At 46.2% G+C, this 14961-nt stretch overlaps 1 long non-coding RNA gene across 1 annotated transcript; it reads left to right on the top strand.

The window, feature by feature from the left end:
- Positions 1-11985: 11985 nt before the first annotated feature.
- Positions 11986-14681, top strand: LOC135260221 (uncharacterized). The gene is made up of 3 exons (XR_010331509.1): positions 11986-12172; positions 12614-12661; positions 13875-14681. It is a non-coding gene; the product is annotated as an uncharacterized LOC135260221 (long non-coding RNA).
- Positions 14682-14961: the final 280 nt, after the last annotated feature.

The raw sequence follows: 14961 nt of genomic DNA, 5'->3' as shown, positions 1-14961 counted from the left end.
GCGTGAAATCCGGAACCAGACGGGAGCCCCTCCCCACCCCACCCCGCCCCGCCCCGCCCCAGGTGCAGCCGTTAGCACTGCGGCGATGAGGGATGTGGAGTTGCTCTCGGCTGTTCGGATTCCTCTCTCACTGTTCCCCTGCTAAACTCCCAGAATTTCACAGCTTGTGTTTAACCCTTTGAAGAGTAGGTTTCTTGGAATGTTTTCTTTTTTTTTACAGTCAGTGTTCTAGAACTCCATTGCTTTCAATTGGCAGCAGTGATCGTTACATCATCATTAGAATTAAGAATGTTCCAATCACATATTTTTGTGATCTTACACCTCAAAGGGCTAAATCACTGGATGGAACTATTGCCTTCACCTTAAACCAGTGCTCTACGTAGGACATTTTGTTAAAGGAGCACATGTGCTCCTAAGTTGAAAAATTTAGGAGCATACTGATGCATCCCAATTAGTACACAGTAAAATGCTCAGTGTTAAATCAACTCTTATAGAGACACATATGGTCCCAATTACTACCCTGTCAGAGCAGAATGAACACTGAATATTTTACTGTGTAGATGTGCCTTCAGTGTGCCGAGTTAGACGGTATTGGGTCATATCCCAAAGAGATTACAGAGTGAAGGTGTAAGTCTGGCACGTCAGGCTGGGTCAGAACGCAAGAGCGGGCGCCAAGAGCAAAACCAGCTGCTCAAACGCGAGGGAACCGCTCAGTTACGGTTCGGCGCCAGAGTCCACACACATCACACCCCTGTTCTGACCTTGTTTCGGTAAAATCATGATCCTGGTTGTGGTGGTGGGCAGGGGTGCTTAACCCTTTAAGGTGTGAGGTCACAAATATGATATCAGAATGTTCTTATTTGAACACTCTAAAGCTGAGGTAACAATCACTACTGGTGACTGAAAGCAGTGGAGTTCGAGAACACTGACTTAGAATTTTGAAGAAAGCATTCCAAAAAGCCTACTCTTCAAAAAGCTTAAGTGTGCTGTCCCACAAAGGCTTGGCTGGTGGACTACAGAGAGCAAAGAAGGGGTGGCTTGCGGGGAACGTTTTTCCTTTTGGGTAATGTTATAGGCACAGCTGTGTAAAGGTTATGCATCTTGAGGCATTTTATTTTATTTTATTTGTACTATACAAATTGCTGATTATTAAGTCAACATTACATTCTTTGAATGTAAAAGGCCCCTATGTGTCTTCTTGGTGATATGGCGCATTAGTATTCCTGAGAGTAACACTGATTTTCTCCACTTCTGTTAATCCGTCTGGATAAGAACATTGGACAAGTGATTGAAATGTAGTTTAATGCAATGTAATTTAATGTAGTTTAATGCAATGTAATATAATGTAGTTTAATGCAGTGTAATATAATGTAATGTAGTTCAATGCAGTGTAATATAATTTAATGTAGTTTAATGCAGTGTAATAATGTTATGTAATGTAGTTCAATGTAGTGTAATGTAATGTAATGTAATGTAGTTTGATGTAATGCAATGCAATGTAGTTTGATGTAATGTAATGGAATGTAGTTTAATGTCATGTAATATAATGTTGTTTGATGTAATGTGGTGTAATTTAATGTCATGTAATGCAATGTAGTTCAATGTCATGTAATGTTTTACAGCAATAATTGGATGGGGTGAGATGGCAGTTACAAAAATAAAAACGACAAAAAAAAAAAGAGAAATGTTTTGCTGGGCTTGTGAGGCCACATGTAAGGGGCGGAGTCCCAGACTGGCGCTAAAACGTGGCATTGCGTTCCCATGCCTCTCCCCCAGCCCCCCGCTCCCCTCCGCCGCCCCTCTCCTGTGGACACGGGGACCGCCCCCGAAATCGCAGCACCGCCACCCTGACAGCGGCGGGGAGGGGCGTCTCCCGGGAGTGATTTAGCATGAGAAAGACCCCTCCTTCCCTGTGAACTTATTTGCCCTTTGACCTCCCGCCTTTTGTGCCAGTCTCAGACGGCAAATAGCTATGGAGGACCAATCGGGGGGGGGCACTCCCTCCTTTCTGGCCCTCCCCACTCTCCCCACCCACAAACCCTCTCTCATTCACTTACTCTATGGCTGTCTGAACCCTACCAAAGAAGATGGGGGGATTGGATTCGAGAAAGCATGGGGGGGAAGGGGGATCGCAATTAGGTCGTTTAATACCAAAGTCAATTCCCAAGCCCCCCCCCCCCCCCCAGAAACACACACACAGACACACTCCCACACTCATCCAGACAGGAGGCTGGAGGACTTCATCTCATTTGCCTTTCTTTGCCCCCGTCTTCCCGCCCTGCCCCCCCGCCCCCGGCCCCCGGCCCCCCTCCCCACCCCTTCTATTCTCTGTGTTTTAATTAAGAGCTCTAACCCCAAAAATGGCACTACTGACGGGGGACTCAGCTCCATTAAGCTTCTGTGTGTGTGTGTGTGTGTGTGTGAATGTGTGTGTGTGTGTGTGTGTGTGTGTGAATGTGTGTGTGTGCGTGTGTGTGTGTGTGCATGTGTGTGTGAGAGACTGTGTGTGTGTGAGAGAGAGAGAGCGAGAGAATTCTTCAGGGGTTAATGAGAGCCCATAATCCTATCAAACTGCCTTACCTATTCTCAATGCACAGGCCTTTTCTTCCCACCCCAATCCAGGCTCAGTTGGCCGCCATTTTGGATCAAGTTCAGTCACCGCCCGTGACTTTTCACACGCAAGGATGTGAAACTCCAGCAAATGGACTTTAACAAACGGGTCGGTCTCTCGGAAAGTACACTGTATTGATCAACTGAAAAAAAAAAGTTCAGACAAGTTAATTTTTAAAAATCAATCACTAAAACTAAAAAAAAAAAAAAAAAGTATTAATAATCTTCAGTTTTATTAGAAGATCAGGTGAAATATATTATGGGTTGCATTGGTATGGATGTGTAAAGTCTGGCCGGAAGGGCATTTTGGGATGTGGATGATTCTGCTTTGCCTGACAGAGCCAATCACTCAAATTAACCACCTGAAGATTAGGTTTTTTGGAAAGTTTTTTCAAAATTCTAAGCCAGTGCTCTAGAACTCTAATTTGTTTTCTATTGCCAGTAGTGGCTGAATTGGATCATCAGAATGTTCAGTTGAGAACATTCCAATCACATATTTGTGATGCTACACCTTAAGGGGTTAAATCACCAGATCGATCCATCGCCTCAACCGTTAACGTTAAGCAAAGAACAGGTCTTTCATTTCAGGGTCACTCTCAGGAAATATATTATTTCTGGAAATTCTGTATTATTTTGGTATAATATTAAGGACAGTTTTGACTCCTGATGAATCAAGAGTGATACTTACATATTTATCTCGACTTGTTTTAAATACAGAACTACTGTACGTCTTCAAATCAGACAGGAACATGGCTTTGCTTCATTTTGACGGTACTTTACACGTTACAAATATAGTCTGCAGATTCTGTCTGTGGCGTCCGAGCTCACACTGGGCTCAGTGGAGGACATTCAGGGGCTGTCATTTCTGTTCAGGAGTCTTCACATGACGTCCCTGAACTCCGTGAGAGATAAGGCACTGCGCACCTGTACGATCATGCACACGCTTTCTGTTTCATGCTGTTTCCACGTTTTATTTGTTTCGTGCTGTACTGTGCTGTGTTACACGTCTTCCTCTTAGCGAAGCACTTCTTTAAAAACATTTTCTTTTGCCTCGGGTTGTTGGGGGGGGTGGGGCGGTGAGGTGGGGGTCCCCCCTGGATGTATAAAGGGGAATAATAAATGTAAACCCTACACGCGAATGCTTCTGGCGCAAGCCACTGACGACAAAAGCACGTCTCGTCGACGTGCCTCTCGACGGCGGCCAAAATTGGGCTCCAGGCCCCGTGACTGTGGGGGCGAGGTCACGCAAAGCGCCGCGCGGAGAGGCGTCGTTAAAATACCGCCGCTTCCGCCGGCCGACCCCTTTGTGCCCCCGTCGTTAGGGTTTGGAGGACCCATTCAAGACCTCCTGGACCCCCCTGGCCCCCCCCCCCCCCCCGGGGCCGCTGTCCGTTGACTCGGTCCCCGGAGGACGTTCGGGGTCCTCGGGGGTCAAGTGACCCCGCCCGCCCCCTAATCTAAGGGGCTTGTTTGCCCCTCGTTCTGAGGTCAATAAGGCCATTTGTATTGGCCTTGGCCTCCCCTGTTTCCGAAATGCGGTACGGGACGCAGAACAATGGTGACAATGCCTTAAGACCCCCCAAACCCCCCAACCCCCCCCCCCCCCTTCAAGTTCAGTCCAAATTACGTCCGGGCCCTGCTGTTTGTTCCAGTGTGTTGTTAGCCTGTGGGTTTGGCCTACTGCAGTGTATAACTCTTCCCGCGTCGACGTTCAATTCCTACGCTATCTTAGTCCGACCTCTACTTTCTGCGTATGCATGTGTGTGTACAATAATGCCACAGGCAGCGATGGTGAAATACTGGCAGGTCCTTTAAAAAACACCAGGGCTTAGCTTTAAAATCACAATTTAACACATTAAAACTAACTAGGGCTCTAAATTAATGAAAGTGCTTGAAACTGCCAACAAATACTGTACATTAGCCTACGTACCAGGCAAATGACCTTACAGCTTATTAAAAAATTCCTGTCTGATCTTATCAAATTCTTTCCCTGCATTCTTTTATTTTTCCTTTCCCGCCGACGCTAGGGAGCTTCTACGGGTCATACCATTTTATCTCCTCTGTTTACGACCTGCTTTTTGCGCTCAAAACACATATTATTTGAGGTGGAAAACGGTGTCTGCATTTCAAACCTCAGCTTTCTACAGTCCACTTGAAATGAGATACATTTTTTAAAGGTGTCAGGTATGTCTTAATCGTACGATGAACACTTCAGTTTTGTGCTTTGAGTACTGTAGCATTGCTGATGAGGATGGGAGAAAGACAGGTATTTATTTCCTGCGTTTAAAATCATTTAATAATTGAATCATTTAAGTTGTGCGTCAGTGAGGAAGGAGGAGAAACGCTGGAGGCGACGGCGCTGAGGAGCTGCGGAAGTTCGCAAGCCGGAGCTGAGCTGACGGAGGGCTTTACCTGACGGAGGTGATGCCAGCGGATCGCGGCGGCGGCATCACCATCAGGGGCGACGGCGTACCCTCTTTTCCACACATCGGGACCTGCATGGTGGATTCCCCAAAACCTGCCTCTCTCTCTCTCTCTCGCTCTCTCTCTCTGCAACACGAGGAGAAGATTCTGTCCTTCAGAGCCCAGAGCTTTGTCTGACTCACTAACAACATCAACACACACACACACACACTCACTCACACACACATGCACATATACGTACACGCATGAGCACACACGCGCACAAACACACACGCAAATACACACACATGCACGTGCGCACACACGCATGCATGCACACACAGACAAACGTATGCGTGCACACACATGCGCACGCACATGCATGCACACACACAAAGACTTACACACACACGCACACATATATACACAAATGTGCATGCAAACACATAGACACGCATATACACACAGACACGCACACACAGACACGCACATGTGCGCACATGCAAATAGACACACGCATATACACACAAACATGCAAACACACGCACACGCATGCACACAGAAGGCCTGTTTCCACGGCAACCAGCAAAAAAAAATTGTGTCAAGATCCAATGGGGGGAGGAAAGCACGGCTTCAAGCCAAACACGACCCACATGACTGTGTGTGTGAGAGTGTGTGTGTGCGTTTGTGTGTGTGTCTGTGCGTGTGTGAGAGTGTGTGCGTATCTCCGTGTGTGAGTGTGTGAGTGTGAGAGTATGTGTGTGTGCGTATCTCTGTGTGTGAGTGTGTGTGTGTGCGTGTGTGTGTGTGTGCGTGTGTGAGAGTGTGTGTGTGTGCGTATCTCTGTGTGTGAGTGTGTGTGTGAGAGTGTGTGTGTGCGTTTGTGTGTGTGTCTGTGCGTGTGTGAGAGCGTGTGCGTATCTCCGTGTGTGAGTGTGTGTATCTCCGTGTGTGAGTGTGTGTGTGAGAGTGTGAGAGTATGTGTGTCGGCGTATCTCTGTGTGTAAGTGTGTGTGTGTGTGCGTGTGTGAGAGTGTGTGTGTGTGCGCATCTCTGTGTGTGAGTGTGTGTGTGTGTGTGTGTGTGAGAGTGTGTGTGTGTGTGAATGCGTATCTCTGTGTGTGAGTGTGAGTGTGTGCGTGTGTGAGAGTGTGTGTGCATATCTTTGTGTGTGTGTGCGCAGTGTGTGTCTTTGTGTGTAAGTGTGTGTGTGTGCGCATGTGCATATCTTCGTACGTGTGTGTGTGTGTGTGCGTGTGAGAGTGTGTGTGTGAGCACTTGTGTGTGTGTGTGTGCGCAGTGTGTATAGCTTTGTGTGTGTGTGTGTGTGTGTGTGCGCAGTGTGTATAGCTTCGTGTGTGTGTGTGTGTGTGCGCAGTGTGTATAGCTTCGTGTGTGTGTGTGTGTAATGCGCTCACATCCTGGCACGCTGCTGAGGCTTCATCCTCAGTCTTCAGCACTTCCTGTCAGGCCGGTGGGCGGAGCGAGCTGCAGGGCCGCCACAGGAAGTGACACGGCTCAAGCGCCAGGGCTGGAGAGCCTCGCTCCCAGCTGGTTACGGCTCGTCCCCGTCTCCCTGCACACGCACCAGACGTCTGCGGTGGACGCCAGTCTGCACGGACATATTCACAGCAATCTGTGCGCGCACAACCACAATATGCACCAGACACAGTCGGCACAGCACTTCAGCTGCAGGAGTGGCACCGAAATGATAGAGGTAATTATTTCTCAACTTTACCGTCTTCTCCAAATTAGAAACGCGCGCTACGCACAGTGTAAATGGAGATGATTAATTAGCGGTTCTCTTAATCGCCACAGGGGCGAGAATAATTAAACTATTAATTAAGCTTAATCAACTGAGACCACTGTCCTACATTTGTCTGACAGACAGACGTTAAAAATACATACGAAACAGCCAACTTCACGTTGATCTTTGAAGGAGCTGCTTGACTTTTAGGAGCATGAAGCACTTGCTAAACTGCACACCTCATTCACAGTGAAGTTCTAGAACAAGGGCGCACAACAAGGGCCAATCCGTTTCAGGATTTTTCCAACTTCCCTTAATTATTGACTTAATTATTGGCTTAATCATATCATGAACTGACGTTTGTATAAGCGCCAGCTACAGCCACAGACTGCAAGTGTGTCCTAAGGATATAACTGTGCTCAAGTACAGGAGTGAACCAGCAGAGTTTAATAGAGCTGTCAGATAACTAAACTAAGGTAACTGGCTGGAACTAGATCATATTCAAGAGCACTGTAAGTAATTAAAGTAAATAAAATAAAAAAAGTTATAAGTCTGTGAATTTTATGGTAAAAGACTGAAATAGTGAAGGTAAACTTCACTGTAAATATAAACAACTGAATTTATTTTTGACATGCAATGCATTTAATATTTGTTAGATATACAGCCTGCTTCTGTATGCTTAGCATGTTGTTACCATTATTAACATATTGTTTCCGCTACCCAGTTGCCAGTACTTTACTGCAGAATTTACTATTTTTTACAGCGTGATGTCACTGACAGTGTGAAGCTGATCAGGGCCCTCATTTATGACATCACATTACAGGCATTTAGCAGATGCTCTTATCCAGAGTGACTTACAAAGCATTTACACTGCATCCATTCGTACAGCTGGATATATACTGAAGCAAATGCAGGTTAAGTACCCTGTTCAAGCGTACAACAGCGGCGTCCTACTCAGGATATCGAACCTGCGACCTTCAGGTTACAGGACCAGTTCCTTGTTAGGATATAGACCGAGGAAACCTGATCCTTCATAAGCGCTCCTCTGAGACACTTGAATATGAATATGGGCCCAGGTTTCAATTCAAAGCCAATTCAAACTGGAAAAACTGGGCCCAGTTAACGAGCTTCAGTAACTAAAGTCAGCGTATAAAATGCAGCACCATGCCCAGCATTAGGAGACACAAGCCAAACCAGATCTGGGTCATCAGTGCAGTCAAGACACTTTATCTCTTTATATGCTGGTAAAATGAGAAAAGACTAAGATAAAACGTTTCTCCACAAATTTTACAATGATATTAAAGAAGCATTTTGTTAGATCAGAATAATTATTTTTGTCCCCCACAGGAATATTTCTTCAGGAATACAACTTCAGGAATATTTGTTCTGAATATTGTTAGAAACAGATGTTTCAAGTTGTCGGTAGGTTAGGAATTCTGCTGTAATTTTACTAACGTGTAAAGGGTTAAAATATCTCCATAATTTCTTGATTCCATCCAGGCCTGGCTCATGCACATGTTTATGGACCAAACACTGTGCGTCACTGCTATTTAAAATGTAGTGTAGGGTTAGAGAACTGGGCTGTCTCCTGCAGTGGTGTTAGGGTGCTGCCATTATACCCTTGAACAATGGAACTTAACCTCAATTGCTTCAGTAAAAGATCCAGCTATAAATGGATCAAATGCAAAGCTGTGTTCCGTGTGTGAGTCACTCCGGATAAGAGCCTGTTCTAAGCCCTGTGATGTCATGCTAAGCTGCTGTGATGTCATGTCATGCAGTCTGGTACAGCTGGATGGGAGGACAGACGCTCAGGCACGATGCCCTTTGCTCTTACTCGGCCCCTCGGGAACGATCGCGGGCCCTTGAAAGGGGAACAGCCTTGAACCCCAATATGTTAGCATGCCACTGGCAATCAGGAGGTCAAGGGTGCGAGCCTGCCAAACGTTTTGAGAGCCCGAACGGCCATTTCAGGGAAGGAGGTGGGTGGGGGTGGTCACAAAGAGGGGAACACCCAGAGTTCCGGGTGACTGACCTCCCATTTTCCGGCAGGTCAAGAGGGGACAAGAGAAAAGGAAGAGGGGCAGTTTGAGGGCCACCCCTAAATCTCTGTCCCAGCACAAGCTCACAGACCCCTCTACCTCAACCCCAGCCTTCCCGTCATAGCTCAGGATAACTGTCATGAGTCTGTCACCTTTGGATTTCTGTGCAAGTCCATTAGGGAAAAGATACTTGCCAACCCACATCTGCTAATATTTTGTGTGATGTATTGCAAGTTTCTCCATTGCTTCTACTTTTCTTTGCACATCAAAGCCACTGTTAAAACCTGTGTTCAGAGTATGAGATACAGAATGACTGAGCATGAGAGCAAAGGATTAGTGAAGGATTATGGGTACAGCTGTGGGTGTGGGAGTGAGTGAAGGATTGTGGGTCTGGCTGTGCGTGTAAGAGTGAAGGATTGTGGGAATTGCTGTGTGTGTGTGTGTGTGTGTTTCGCTGCGGGAGAGTGAAGGATTGTGGGTACAACTGAGGGTGTGACTGTGTGCAAGTGTGGGAGTGAGTGAAGGATTGTGGGTGTTGCTGTGCCAGAGTAAAGAATTGTGGGTGTCGCTGTCTCAGAACGGAGGATTGTGGGTGTAACTGTGTTAGAGTGAAGGATTGTGGGTGGCACTGTGTTACAGTGGAGGATTGTGGGTGTTGCTGTGTTAGAGTGAAGAATTGTGGGTGGCACTGTGTTAGAGTGAAGGATTGTGGGTGGCACTGTGTTACAGTGGAGGATTGTGGGTGTTGCTGTGTTAGAGTGAAGGATTGTGGGTGGCACTGTGTTACAGTGGAGGATTGTGGGTGTCGCTGTGTTAGAGTGAAGGATTGTGGGTGGCACTGTGTTAGAGGGGAGGATTGTGGGTGTCGCAGAGTGGAGCCGGGGCGTCTGTGTTTGTGGGTGCAGGGTGGGAAGCGAGGAGGACCCCAAACTTAAAATGCAGACAGCGACTGTCAACTTGAACTTGACCCCCATTGACCCCGCCTCTGTTCTCATGGGTTCCCTCGCCATCGCGGCCGCCTTCCCATTGTCCGACTGTCGGCCTTAACTCTTCGCGAGCCGCGCCCCCCTCCTCCTCTGTCACACGCCCAGCTTTAACTTTCCGCCCGCTCACCGTCTAGCCCCCGCGGAACGCCACCCCCGGTGTGGAGGGATCGTTCCGGAATACTAATCCATCCATTCCCACAGCCCCCCCTCCAGCTCCCCCCATTTATCCCTTTGTTTTTAACTCCCAAGATGCCGTCTGCTACTCTTTTTTTTTTGTTTTGTTTTGTTTTGCTTTTGCTTTTGTCGTCTAGAGTCTAGAGTCACAAAAAATCCAGGTTGACTCCAAATACTTGGAAATGTCCCACGGACAGGCAAGTGGAGTTCCTCGGTCGAGTGGCAGCACAACGAGGGGGTTTACTGCAGTAATTCAAAGCGTGCTTAAATCTTTTTTCCCCTATGTGATAAAAAATATTTGTGCATGTATGAACATACAGAATTGGCAGAAGTAGCGTTTAACACTCCATCATGGAAATGAAGCCTTCTACTAGCTAACAGGCAGCATTTCCATAGTTAGTTATTGGCATAACTCAGGTGTTTAATGCTAAGAACACAAAAGCAAACTTTGAGGCAAAACTCTGGACCAAGTTCTGAGCAGGCCGCTCGAACTACATCAAGAGTTTGGGGGTTGCCAAAATGAATAATTAAAAAGAAATAAAGAAAACACACACTTTCTAAATTCTTATTTCAAAATTAAGTACAAAGCACTTTGCTACTCAGCTAAATAAAAGCCTTACTTATTGGTGGTGCAGTATTGCATTGTGAATTCAGCAATGTATGGACTTTTATACGCTGTTTGTTGATTTATCCAAAAATTGTGTTTGCTCATAAATATACATTCAATATTTCCAATATGACGTGATCCATCTACCTATTTCTCAATTTCATTTCTTATTCAAACTCCAACCAGTTGCTTTTCCCAATCTTCTTTTAAAGACAACTTTTATAACAACTTTTCATAAAGGACTGAAGAAAAACGGATAATATAATATCAAGCATATTTTATTCAGTTGATTTTAAATTAGTTTTTAAATCCTGAATGCAACAACGTTTTTGAACTGTCTGCACCTGGAGCGTGTGATATTGGTCACTTGGAGACTGTGATTATTGTTTTACTTTTGCAATAAAGATTTGAACCAATTGGCAATGCGACCATTTAGCTGGCCTACAATCAGAATTAAATCCATACAGAACAAGCACTTTTCATTAGAAATTGCATACTTTACTTTGCAAGGAAATTTTATCGCTCAAAAGTAAATTCCACTCTTGGTCATTACTGTCTTCATTTATATATTGTTTATTAATGTACTGCAAGTTTTCCTCAAGCAAACCACCACATACCCATTCTTTTGGGTTGTCACAAAGGCATAGTTTGACTTTTTGGATTGTTGGTGCAAAAGTAGCCTAAAGGTATGGGGAAAATGTGGTTTTCTATGGTATAAACTAACCTATCAACACAACATCACAACGTTATTCAGGGTAATATGAATGTCATACCAATTTGCAGACCTGGGTCAAATATGTATTTGTTTTGGATTCAAATACCTTTCTATGCTCTATTGATCTTGCCTGGTGTAATTGAGCCTGCCAATATGACCAGAAGGCGGGTTTGCGCTTAAAAAAATTTTTTTAGAGTATTTAATTGGTTCCAATACACCAGACAAGATCAGTAAAGCATAGAAAAGTATTAGAATCCAAAACAAATACGTATTTTCCCCAGGTCTGGTTTATAGACAAATAATAAGTACATAAATTTAGCTAGCTAGCTACAGCATTGGCCTTATTAAGATAACACGGCATCTCGGTGTCTGTCACATAATCCTACATGGATCTTTGTTACAACGTAAATATGTTTTATTCTTGTTTCGCGTAAAATAGAAATACACAGTGAGCTGGAGGCAAATTAAAATGTCTGTTTTTTACCTTCTTCTTCTTCTACTAGTCTTTAGAGTGGTGACAGTTCCACCAAAGCAAACGCACGTACGTAGGCCTACTGCTGCCACGATCACTGCTGCTGCCACAATCACCGCTTTAAAAAAAAAAGAAAAAACACAAAACGGCGGCGGGGGAAATAATAATAGCGCACCACCGAAAGCATGCGAGCTCATTTGCATATGAATGACATCACCAATGGGGCTGAGGTCAGCCTAGAAAAGGGGTGCGGAGGGTAGGGGGTCTATCTGAAGAGAAAGCATTACTCACATCCCTCGTCCGCACACAAATGCCCGCCCTTTCGCCAAACTTTTATCGCCGGTGGAGCTTTATATCAAATTAATTTACGGGTATGGCTGGCGACTACGAGACAAAAGCTACGCCATGGCACCGCGGAGGTAAATCCCGAAAGCACAAAAACGAGACTGTATTTTCATACGCGATTCTCTTTTAATTATCGAGACAAATTTGTGAGAATCCCTGAAAGTAAATTAAGCAACACGCAGCAGACACAGTGTCGCCACATCCCAAAAGAAAAATAAACAGACAGGAAAAAAACTACACAAATAAATTGTTGGCGACATTGCGCAACTACATCGGGTGAATCAGCTAGCACCAAAATATAAGTTTGTTAATTATATTTCCAATCGTTGTATGCATTATGTTGTCATGTGTATGCTATGCAAGCACACAGTACAATTCTCAGTGCTAAATCAACTATAACTATGGGGTGCCACCACCTGCTCTGTATACAACAGATCTCGTATGAACTCTGATTTAAAAGCATTTAAGTTTATTTTACACCGAACATTTCCCTGTGTATATCTCGTTGTACGTAGTGTTTGGATGCTCACTTCCTGTTTCTTATCGGACAGAAAATTCATGAGGTGAGTGTAAACAGTTTGCTGTTGTTTGATTGGTCAAAGCTAGGACCTCTTTGGTCCATTTTGCCCGACAGCTTCAGTACCGAAGGAATGAAGCTCTTCCACACACGCACGCACACACACGCACACACACACATTCCTTAAACCACAGTGAGCAAACACCACACTGTGACCTCACTTGGCTTGCACAGCTGAGGAGTGAAGCTGGACTCTTTTGGGGGGTCTGGGCTTTTCACAGTGCGGTATGTGAGGTCTTTAAGTTGTTGGACACACGCTCACACACACACACACACACACACACACACACACCCCAGCATCCTGCAGACTCGGCGGCATCGCGCCTCTTTCCCAACACGCCCCCCCACGGCAGGCTCAAAGCACCGCTGTCCTGTGGGGTACCCACGTCTCCGGATCGGACCCTAAATCTCAGACCCGGACCCCCGGAGTCCCGCTGAGAGCGGGCGAAGAGCTGCCCGTCGCCCATGCGATGCCAGGAGCAGCAGACAGCGGTCCCGTCCCGACCTGGCGCGTTGTCATGGTCCCCTCCCGCACACCCGCGCAGACAGGCTGTGTGGTGGGTTTGGTGGGTGGCGGGACTTCTACACTGGGCCTTCCGGGCGAGGGCGCGTTTGCCCCCTCCTAAGATGAAGGGCACTGCGGTGCCCTGGTGCCCTTGCACAGGGCATTCTACTTCAGAGGAAACCCAGCAGTGTTGGGGTTAGAGAATGACTAAAAATATTGACACTTCTGGGGTGGGGGTGGTTGGGTCCCTTAACACTTTGAAGACCAGGTTTTTTGGAATGTTTTTTTTTTTCTTCAAAATTCTAAGTCAGTGTTCTAGAACTCCATTGCTTTCAGTCACCAGTATTGATTGTTACATGAGTTTTAAAATGCGCAGTTAATTCTAATTGCATATTTGTGATATCACACCTGATAGAGTGTAAAATGTTTAGTTGCAGTTGGTCGCAGGGGTCTATGGTGCTACATTACAGTAACAGATATCCATTGCCTCAGTGGTGGGGAGACAGGACGTGCATTGTTAAGGTGAACCTTCACTCACTGAAAACTCAACTTGATGTACAGAAAATGGTCAATTAGGAATATATCTTACTGTTCTCCAGTTTTTTCGTGTCTCTTAAAAAAAGGGAGACTTAGGAGCCAGCAATCCCACTCTCAGAATTTTGCATGTTTTTTTTTGTTTTTTTTTTTGCTCCAGCAGAAGTTCCTTTTAGGGATGACGGAGCTCAGTATCTGGTTGGGCTATAGAGTCTGTGGCCCCGTGTTGTAGCGGCAGCAGCCCTCAGCTCTGAAACGTCGAGCCGACAGATGTGCCCACCCCCCCCCCACACCCCAACCCCGACGAACGGCAGCTGTTGCACGGCTGAGTGCCTTTTGAGGAACATATAGGCGCTGACGCCCCCCCCCCCCCAGGGGAGCGCAGGTGACCCATGCTGAATCAGAGGGGGGTCGTGTCTGTGCGTGTCTGCGTGTGCGTGAGGCTGCGCGTGCGCGGCGCCTTCCCGCCGTATGGCGTGAATCGCGGAATTCGGAATGCGGAATTCGGTACGTGAACGCTCTGCTAAAAACTGTACCGAACTGATGAAGTGAGGAGCGCGACAGTGTTCCCACGCCACGTCCCCTCCTCTTTCGCACGGACAACGAGAGAATATGCACCCAACAGACAGCGACAAACTGAGCCAGCGACTAACCGGACTGTCTGCCAGAATATTCGCGTACGAGACAGATTTACATCCCAGCGGCTCAGATGTAAGACCGACACACATTTACTAACGTGCATTTGAGAGCCCATTACTGATCTGTGGAGTATCCACGGTTTCTGTGCAAAAGCGCTCAGAGGAGTTTTGCTGAGATGGACAGCATTCAAGGTTGCATTTGAGATGCTGGAAAGCATTTGAGCTTCAGCTCTGAGGAGTTCCTCTGGCTATAGGAACCTGGCTTTTGGTGCCTCCTGCTTTGTGTTGGATATAATGGAAAAAGAAAAATAAACAAATTGGCGTTGAAACAGGTTGGAGGTCATTTTTTAAACATGGAGATGCAGACGTTTAAAAAAAAATCTTTCCACAGGTGCATCGAGGTTGTTTGGCAGCGCTGGAAAGTGTTTTTTTTAAATATCTTGGCTGGGCCCGCTAAGCCCCTCCCCTCGGCTGACGGGGCAGGCTGGCTTGGCGCGTCGACAGACCGGCGAATCGGATCCTGCGCCGGGGCGGACCTGGCGGGATTAAGACGCGCGATGTCATAATGTGTACTTTGGCACGAAGGTTCTATTTGTTCGCGTTTTTTTA

Source organism: Anguilla rostrata, chromosome 8 (assembly GCF_018555375.3).
Source record: "Anguilla rostrata isolate EN2019 chromosome 8, ASM1855537v3, whole genome shotgun sequence".
In the NCBI taxonomy this organism is placed as follows: Eukaryota; Metazoa; Chordata; class Actinopteri; order Anguilliformes; family Anguillidae; genus Anguilla; species Anguilla rostrata.
Note: the sequence above shows the minus strand (reverse complement) of the source record. Positions and strands in the feature narration are given on the sequence as shown.